Source organism: Passer domesticus, chromosome 10, assembly GCF_036417665.1.
Source record: "Passer domesticus isolate bPasDom1 chromosome 10, bPasDom1.hap1, whole genome shotgun sequence".
In the NCBI taxonomy this organism is placed as follows: Eukaryota; Metazoa; Chordata; class Aves; order Passeriformes; family Passeridae; genus Passer; species Passer domesticus.
The window spans coordinates 39,521,197-39,531,823 of NC_087483.1; the positions used below are offsets into that span (position 1 = coordinate 39,521,197).

Consider the following 10,627-nt stretch of genomic DNA (forward strand, 5'->3'; position numbering starts at 1 on the left):
TTGCTTTCACTTAGACTATAAACTTGCCTTTGAACCAGCTGAGCATCTCCTCTAACCACTGAAAACAAAACCATTCAAATTCTCCAGCCCAAACAAATTGCAAGCCAGACTTGAATCCAAACAAAGAGGTGGAAGGTTCTGGAAGGGTGCTATTTATGCAGGCAGGTTTTCCTACTTTGACACTAAACCAGAACAGCTACAAAACATTTTATGTAATGCCCTGATCTGTGATCTGCAGGACTGTCCTCACAGCAGTGGCTGCAAAGACACGATATTTTTTAATACTTTTGAAACTCTCATGATGTGGATGCCTGAAAAGTATCTGAATTTGCACACTATAAAGGGTTCACAATGGTGTCTTTTATTATCTCTGTTTCAGCTGCATTTTTGTGTTCTGATATGCCCTACATTAAAAACACAAAGGCCACAGCTTAGAGCAAGAGGTTTCTGTTAGAAACCCTGCAACTGCCTTGGATGTCTGTAGAGTAAATGTCATTAATAATTACTGGAATTTTCACCAAAGAAGGAAATTAGATATGGAAAGCACTTTATGCCAACTTCATCTTTCCAAGCCTTCAGAAATACCAGAGGGCCTATGTGAACCCCAGTAAAAGGGATGAGATTGGATTTCTACCTTCCTTACATCATTCCATGCCACAGTCAGCTTTAAGACACAAAGACAACGATTCAAGTGAAATTTCTTCCTGTAGCTTTAAATTACAAAATAATTATCTTCCATGAAACTATCAAATGATGTTCATATTTATGCATTTACTTCACCCAAAATTCAGCTAACAGATATCCAGTGCATTTTATTGCCAGCAACTAGGGTTGTTTTCTTATCAGAAGTCAGTATTTTTGTGTATTTCTTGCGTCTCTCAGCTATGTTTTAGTTATATAATTTGTATTTCATTGAGTTATTTTTTTTATTTGCATATTTCAAAGCAGAAAGCAATTGCTCCTTTTCAGACTATACTTAAAAACTTTTTTTGAGGAGTTCCTGAGCAATTCATTACAAGTTTTGTGCTATTTTGGTGTCAGCTGTCCTGGAATGCGTGTCAAACCATGGCGTGGAAACTATGAAGTTGCTTCTGCCAATGTAATGAGGGATGCACCAGTCTCTTAAGTTTTGGTGCTTATCACTCTTTGTAATCCAGTTCAGGAGTTTTATTTTTTCTGCAGACACCTTGACTACATCTTTTGCTGAGTGTTGCTTTGGTGATCAGATTTTTCCCAAATTCAATGGAGGGGAAAAAAAAAAGTTTTTAAGTTACTTCAACCTGTTTGGGGATGGAAAACACAGTGGAAATGACAGGAAAAATAATCTACATACATATAGCTGCAGAGTCTTGTAGCTAAGATGGCACACTAAAGTGGAAAAATATGTAAGAACAATAGGTTTGTGTCATATTAAAATTAATGTCTCTGTTGTTTCCCGTAGTACTGCTTAATGTCACTGTTTCATAACACTAAATACGAATTTCGCAAAAACAAGAAAATTTTACTCACTTCTTAGAACAGAGATTTATCACACTAAACAAGGTGGCAGGGCATTCAGTGGAATCCCATGGTTTTCACTATTATTGGTCTTGAAATGTGAGCAAAGTACACTGAGAAAGACTCTGTTAAAGTAGAAGTTATCTCCATGTGCCCATGCACACACACCTTTGTGTTATCACATTTATATGTTGGGCAGATCTGCAATGCTAAGAATGCACTGAGTTGGTGTTGGATAGCTGTGTGAATACTTATCTTCCAAGAGAGCCTCTGGGTTTCCCTGCAACACCCAAAGGTGTCTGATAGTGTGCCTTAGACTAAAGAATCTACTTTTTAAATGTTTACTTCCTCTTAAAGATAAAAAGCAAACACAAAGATAGATGCCTACAATACAATGTGAATAACAAAGACCACTACCAACTGCATATGAGAGCCCCAGCTCAGATTTCAGAGCAGGGTTCTGCACATTCCTTGGTCAGAAACTCAGAATTTCTGTGTTTCCTATCCCCAAACAGGTTTGATTTCTAACTGTAGGACACAGACCCACCCTTCTCTGCTAAGCAGTAAAACAAGTACTGCTATCAAGTGCCCCACTGATATTTCTTTAGCTGCTGTTGAACTCTAACAGTTAAACTCTGCCTTGGCATCCCTCCCCAGTGGTGCTCAGGGGCTGGAGGATGTGTCCCTGGAAAGCTGAATAGGACCTGATCCTGGAGATAACAGAGATAACCTTGAGACATCTCAGGCTGGACAGAGCACAGTGTCAGGTTATCAAGTAATGGATCTGTTAGAAAGAGTGTTTGGCCTATCTGGACCCTTCAGCTATCTCTAAAACCAAAAAGTTATGAAAAAAGAAGTTCTGTGACTTTCAATTTGCTTCCTAAATATCCCTATTCCACCTTAAACTTCCTATCCCAGTTGTTACCATTAAAAAAAAGAAAAATTGAATGAAAAATCTCTTTGCCAAGCAAAGGTGCTGCAGACTATAAAATGCAGTCCTTACCCATTTTGGTTGAAGGTTTTGTTTGCCCACACATAGAGATCTTCCACTTCCAACTGTTCAAAGTCCAACAAGAAGCAGCACTAGTCAGGATGGGGAGGTGACATTGCTGAGGTCTAATTTAATCTCTCACTATTGTGAAAGAGGGGAAAAGATTTGTCCCTGCTGTGCACTAAATTCTCTTTAAAATCAGCATTGAGAGCAAGAGATGTTTGGAGAATTGTAGCTGTCCCTTAGCTTTAACCACAGTTCCTACTGGTGGTGTCAGTGGACCTGGCTGGAAGTTCTGCACGCTCCTAAAAGTTCCCTGAACTCCCCCAAAGTGCAGTTTCCTTTAGTGCTCTGATGTTGCTCAAAAAACACAGGCAGGATGTCGGTGATGATGGATCCCCAAATGAAGCACAGTTCAACTAAAGTGGGAGGATTTAGAAAAATGCATAAATTTCTAGTCTGCTACTGTCTGTAAGAGGCAGATCTTTACAGTGAGCCTAAGTCACAGCTGGCTTTTTCTGGAATGGTTTATGCTCTTGACCCTCCTCGGCTGTATAGCCAATAGGGAGTTGTCAGGCTACATGTGTTTTTAAACTTCTTTCAGCTAAATCAGAAATCCAAAAGCAAAATACAGCTCTCAGCAGTATCATGTGGAGTTGTGACGCTCCCTGGAGGGCTGGGGTACATAAACCAATGAATGGATTACAATGAGGCATAAATGTAGTATTTTCATCCATGACAGATATAATCTGGAGCCTGTATTTTTCATGTTACTTAACTCTTTCAGAACATAATGTGTGACAGAAAACGTCTTATAATGCACATTGCAGTAAATATCAGTCAAGTATGCTTTATTGCTGAGCTCTACATGTTTCCAGAAGTTAACAGGCACAGCTGGGATATAAGAAATGGCAATGTTGTATATATTTCTTGAACATACAAAATACCTTGGCTCTCTTCTCCCCCACCCTCCACATTACATCCCCAGCTGTTCTGATCATGTCACACAGTGGATGAGTTTTTCCATCGTCAGCTTCTCCTAAAATGATAACCTTTATTCAGGCTTTCATCCTTCCCAAAATAATCAGCATTATCCATGTTGTTATCACATTCAAGTTAGATTGTCAGAGTGTGGCACAGAATAATAGAAATGGAAGGTGGTAAACTGCCTGTTGGTAGCTGTACCTAGCAGAAAATTCTCAATTCATGTAAACATCGGTTGATTTTAATATAAAATCTTAGAATGATTTGCATTGGAAGAGGCCTTAAAACTCATCTCATTCCACCCTTGCCGTGAGCAGGAACACCTTGTGCTATCCCATTGCTCCAGGCCACATCCAACCTGTCCTTGGACATTTCCAGGGATGGGGCATCCACAGATTCTCTGAGCAACCCATTCCAATTCCTCACCACCCTTGGTCACTCTTGGATAGCATAAAAATATTGTACTTGACAAAGGAGCAAAAATGAAAAAATGTTATTTTATTTCATATGAATTAAGGATTGGTCAGAGTGGACCTCCTAACCCATACGTGAGAAGCAGTAACTGCAGCAAATGAAAAGGAATAGGAGTGGTAAAGGAGGTATTACAAGAGAAAACAAACACGTAAACAAAACAGAAATAAGCATTCCCAAAATTAAACACTAATGTGTTACAGAGAGAGAACAGCTACTTCCAAACATTTGGCAATTTCAGATATTATACTGTGTTGCATGAAGACAATGTTATTTCCTTTTAAACTGCCATTCCATTTAAACCAGCAAGCTGATGTGTGTACTTGAGGTCTGTATTTGGTAGTAATTTTTTCCCCTTTAGCATAAACCTTGTTGATTTAAAAAGTGAACAAAGATGAATCAGGTGGTAAATGTATTCATGTAATCATTTTCATTAATAAGCTGTTATAAATAATAGAGGGAAGGTTTTAAGTGTATAATTCTCTGTCGCACAATTGAGATTTTTCCACATCTTCAGCAGTAAGTTAATTAGAATCACCTGCATTTTCTTGGGCGGACACCAAATGGATTGCAAACAAAAACAGATTAAAATAGCTGTAGCTCATGGCATACAGATGACAAGATTCACAAAGAGGACAATCAGGCAATGAAAACCTCCTCTTTTTCAAACATTTTTTAAAGGAAATTCAGCTCTTGTGAGTCGCTGTAAAAAGACGTTTGTAAGTGTTTCGCTGAAAGACTAGAATGGCTTTGTTTCTGATCCCATGATGAGTGAAAGAAATGTTTAAGAAAGATCACTTTACAGAGAGATTCAGACTGAAATGTGATGACTGTGATTCAAGCCAAGCCAAAAATTACAGCTCAGAATTAAAGGGGATGGACGTGGCTTGGGAATCCATTTTCCCACATTCCTGAATCTCAATCATCCCAGCCAATGTTTAAAAGAAAATACAGTGGAAAGCAATGAGGTCACTTTGTTTAGCTGCAAGAAGTGGGACTAGCAGAATGGCAAAAGTATATATTGGGGGTAAGGGCAAAATTACAGTGAGCACGCTGCGTGTTCGACGGCTTCATTCAAAACAAATAGTCTCAAAGCTCAGTTTAGTTTCTTGTTACAGGCAGCCTCCTGAGGAAGTCTTGTTGTTCCTGGGGCTTTTAAACCATAAACTTCTTGAATGTCAAAGCACAGCACAATAGAGAAGACGACAGAGGCAGAGCAAGCTTGATTTGGGCATTAAACAGCATAGCAGTGAACTGTGTGCTCATTTAAATTACACTTGCTTTGTACTCTCGCTGCCCTTATTTATTTGTGTATAAATATCTAAGTGGAAATTCTACAATCAAGTGATATGAAACCGAATGAAGTATATCCTCCATCGTATTCACTTGTTACTCATTCTCAGTATGTAATGCTCATATTCAGTGTTTTAATTGCTTCCATTAAACAGTTTCTATAGGGTCTTGAAAACAATAAGATCTTAGTCAAGCTTTTCTCCTTTCATTGCATCTTGGAGTTATTACTGCAAGAAAAAATGAGATTCTCTTTTTATGTAGGAATGCCCCTCATCCTCTTGATATTATTGCAGTCAAACATAGAATTATTTCTTTTCAGCTAATTTCTGAAAAAGATTCACCAAACCTCATGTCAGACACCTCCAACAGAGCTGTTTCATAGTCTTTTAAGAACTACTACAATATTTCCTCTCCTTTCTTTCCTGCACTATCTCTGCCTTTACTAAAGTCTAAAGCAGTGCTGGATTTCTACTGATCGTAGAAAAAAGAAAATGTTTTTTATGCTACCTTGAATTCAGGCTTGCTGTCACAGGTCCTGCAGCTAGGTAGTGCTGGAAGGAAGCACTGTACCTTCAAATCACATAAAATGCACAGATGAAGAGGACATTTCTCTGTCCTCTCTTTAATAGGAAGCAAAAAAGCTTTTATTTTATGTTTCATGTTACTTGCTTCGCTATCAAGTGCAGTGCTTCACTACAGATCCTATTTGTAGGCCATGAAGAGGTTCAATCTCATCCCTGCTTCTTTGATACTCCTTTCTAATTCATGGCATTATGTTAGTCCTGTTTGTTGCTGCACTGAGCTCAGAGATCAGCTCTTATTTAAAGTAAACTTCAAGTCCTTTGTAGCCTAAATCCAGAGTGTTGGATGTACCTTGTGTTTCTCCACACTAAGCCTGATTTTGCCAGACTGTGACTGTTTTAAGATAGTCGTTCAGATCTTCTGTAACTTTACCTGTCCTTGTCATTATTTAATATCTCCCTGACCTTTGTGTCATCTGCTTATTTTGCCAAGGGAATTTTTTTCTCTCATTGTCCCATTTCTGATAGAGGTATTAGATGGCACTGGATGAGAGCCCCGCTCTCGAGAGCTGTGCCAGTTCTGACCTTGCTAACTGATATCTCCCATTAACTACCACATTTTGAGGTCTGTCACCCAGCCAGTTTTTAATCCATGTAATATATGCCCTGTTAATTCTATAGAATGCAAGTGATTTGATCAAAATGTCATGTGCTACTGAGTCAAAGGTGGCATGGAAAGCCAAACACACTATTTCAACACCATTGCCTTCACCAACCAGACCTGTCAAATATTCCGTTCCTTCAAAAAATGCCACAAGTTTGCTAGACAAACCTCTGATGTCCATGAAACCATGCTGTTTGGGATTAATGATATTTTGTTATGAATTATTTGTTCATAGTGCCCAGAATTAATTATTTAAGTAGTCTGTCTGTGACTGAGGTCAGTCTAGCCAGTCTCCAAGAACATTGCTCTTATTGCTTTTACAATATCAGAATAACTCTTCAGCCTTAGTCATTTCCAAATATTTCTCTGTACTTTATTTCCAAATGTGAGGCAGAAGCATATTGTGGCCACCAATGGAAATGGATGGTTTTTAACACAGTGGTTATCTTTTTGACCTTCACATTGACTTCCAGTATATCATCCACTCTTTGACCACCTAGGCCTGTTTAACCTCTATCTGGTACCAGTACATGGCATTTTTATGGAACCCATTTCCATGGTAGCCAGGCAATCTCTCTGGGGAGAGGTGGATGGACCTGATGCCTTATTAAATAAATATGTTGCTGGAATGTTTTAAGCCTCAAAAGTGTGATAATCTGCTGGGAAGAGAAAAAGAAGGGGGTAATTCTGGTGATCAGAACAGCAGCTTGGTCCCATCAGAGCAGAGCCAGCCCAGTGCCAGCCTCCAGCACAGCACTGTACATGCCCAAGGAGCTTTAGGCATACACAACCCCACCCTCTGCCACACCAAGAATCAGGCCAGGGATGTCAGCAACACTTTCTGGGGTGTAGCCCATGTTTGCTTCATGGTACTCGTCATTTTCACCTCTGATTTCAATGGCTTCAAACAATGGCTTATTTTTGCTCAAACATTCACCTGAAACTCTGGGTTCATTTTGTCACCCTATGCAGATACATTATTTAATGTCAAATTTTAGTGTGTTAGGTTCATTCTTTGCTTGCCTTCATGATTTTCCTTCTACTGGAACATATATTGGACCAATACATATATTGGTCCTTCTGTGAAATTTTATTTGTCTTGCACATTGTTTTTGTTTCTCATCACGTTATTTTGACATGGATGTATTTGCTGCATTCACTCATTTCTGCTACTTCAGATGATTTCTTGCCTCACTTTTGTGCCCTTAGTAAACTTTAAAAAAAAAAATTGTTTATAAGTCAGGTATTTATGGTAAGATGCATATGAAAACACGAGGAAAGAATTATAGTTTTAGGGAGAACATACCCTGATAATGACCTCTTAAATATTTGTAAAGATGGCCCTGGGCATCTGAGCCCACAAAATAGTTTATAATACAACAGCTTGATTGCATAATGATACTTTAGTTTTAAAACGTATGATCTTTCTGTTTATGGGAAGGCATAATAGGCTCCTTTGAAATACAATAGTTTTGCCCTGAACATAACTGATTTTAAATGAAAGGACTAACTAAAGAATGCCTTTCTTCAAGTTTGTACTTCACTTTGTTGTTGAATCCAGCACGATGGTTTCTTTTACAAAACAGGCCTGGGGACCACACCTATTTCAGGATACATTAATTGTGAAAGTTCTGTGGCTTTCCATGCAGGAAGTTACCTAGTGCTGTTTTAAATTGTAAATCTTGTTAAAAAACAGAGAAATTTCTGTGTACCACCACCCCTTTCTCCCTGCACATAGAGAATTTCTTTTGATATTCAGTTTGAAGGTATTATCAAATAAAAATTAAGATTAAACAGAATGCAGTGTGATTTGGGAGAGGGATTCTTTTTTCTATGCAACAGAAATGAGTTAGTGAGAACATTTAACTGCAGACAGTTCATAGATCACCTAGAGTACCTCAATCAATATTGAAATATAGTATTTTAAAAGATTTTTTTTAATAAATATATCACCCAAACCCTAATTTTCTTCTGCCTGTTAATATTTTGATGCAGCACCTGGTTCCAGCTCAAACTGGTCCTAGATCTGACACTGGTCTGCATTTATTGTTACCTCTATTTTGGATAGGAATGAGTGCAAGAAATGCATCTCCTGTGCAGTGTAGAGCAGAGTGACTATAACTTTCATTATTGCTCATGAATCTCAGCCAGCCTGAGTCCAGTTGCTTTTTAACTTTTTCATCTGGAGCACCTGCGTATTTTTTTTAACGAAAATAGTTAAAATTTGCTATAGTTTGGCAGCTGAACTGATGAGTTCTTGAGTAAGACCTTTTCCTACATTTCTTATACCATTACAAAATTTAGTGTGGAAATCATTATCGTGGTTTTGGCTATAATTTCTAATTGTGGGTCCATCCTGTTCTCAGGTTCCTCATTAAAACAAACAGAAACAGAGTTGGAGACTGGAATATAAAGCAAATAAAATACTTGTTCTCCTTTAGGGCAAAATCCAGTGATTTTCCCCTGATAAACCCCACTACAAAACACAAGAAGGTCATCCTATATTGAACTAAAGTTGACTTTATTATAAAAAAATATCTTTTCCTGAAAGTTTCTTTGTCACTATACTTAAACTCCAGCACCAGATAGGAAACTGGGCAAGCCTTTTGTTTCATCTTGTTCCCTAAGTATTTATAGTCTGCCGTGAAGAAACACTTAGAGCAGTTTAGTGATGTTTTTATTCTTGACAGAGGTGCCCTTAAAAGTGAATTTGCTTTGAAAATTGTTCATAGAATCAGGATATAAGAACTATACAATATACTTTTCTCTCTCTTTCTCTGCCTTTCTCCTTTGTGCCTAATTGGATTTCCAAAATAAGTTGTTAACAATCCAGCTAGGATAATGTGGTCATGAAAAGGATGTCCAAATCCACCAATTTGCATTGGTTTGGTTTGGCTTAACGTTCAAAGTTCTTGGAGCAGAAAGTTGATGGCACGTGAATGTTATAATCAGCTTGATTTTTTTTCCTAATTTTTTTCTCTGCCATATTTTGTAGTGCCCCAATAAAATGCTAATCAAACTTCATTTCTGAACCAAAATTAATTTATTAACAATAATAATGCTCTTGTGTACTCCAGACCATGTTGCAAGATGTAATAGCCACCAATTTACAACACAGCTTGTTAATTTTCACTTGATCTGGGTGATTTATGCAGGTTCCAAATTGATGCTCTTAATGTGAGACTATTTCACCCAAAGTGACATGGATTGTTTTCACTTCCATATAACCAATGAGGTTAAGAACTGAATTGAGTTAGATCCAAACAAAAGTTAACATTCTGTCTGGTGGCTTGCCTGTTTGTTAGTTTGATTTATTTTTCCTTTTTAATTTCTGGTTGAGACTTCAATTTACATGATGCAATTCTTAATCCTCTACCACAAGAGTCCCACAATCCTATGCTGGGAGTTACTCTTTCACTCTCCCCTTACTAAAACAGAATTAAACTCTTCAGATTTAAGTTAGAATTGCATTACTTAAACATTTCAGTAATTTCCATTTGCTCATATGTTATATATCCAGCAGATGGATAATTTCCAAGATTTCTTGATTACTAAATCCTTTTTGATTTCTCTTAAATAAACTTTTTCTTTATCCCTCTGTAACCAAAGGGGAGATCTTGCTGAAATGAAACATCACTCTCAGTATTTTGTTGCAGAACACCCACAGGTGCAGGGTATAAGAGAAGCACAGAATTACTATTAATAATGAGAAGAAGAAATAATTATTAATTTATAAAATAAGTTTTTTAATGGAAACCACATCAGGATGTTTCTGGCAGCATATACTCACAATTTTGTAAAGAGACAAAACAAGCATGCAAACACACAAACAATTTTATTTGGTGTCAGTCTGCATCAAAAGGAAAAGTAAGTTTTTTCAAATATTTCTAGATCAGTGAGAAATGCCTCCAAACACTTGAATCCATTGGCCATGGCACTCGAGTGCCAAGGCATGGTGCAAGTGTCAATAAAGACTTGAAACTCAGCTTCTTCTTCATTAACTGTTATCACAGCTGGGCTTCTGAGCTTTTCCATTTGTTTTTGCTCTTACCTGTACTTTCAGATTTCCTTTTCCCCCCACCTCAAACTGGAAAACTGTTCCTCTTAGACACATTGTCAGGGAGTGTTTCCTGAAGATTTTGGGTTTGACAAACTAGCATTTTCCAGGAGAAAAGCTTTCTCTGAAACTGCTTGCCAAAACCTAAT

The 10,627-nt window shown here is 37.8% G+C and overlaps 1 protein-coding gene across 3 annotated transcripts in view; it reads left to right on the forward strand.

Annotated features, from left to right (window-relative positions):
* The window catches only part of ARHGAP15 (Rho GTPase activating protein 15), a 320,750-nt gene that overhangs the window by 206,278 nt on the left and 103,845 nt on the right, over positions 1-10,627 (forward strand). The gene's annotated exons all lie outside the window — the stretch shown is intronic.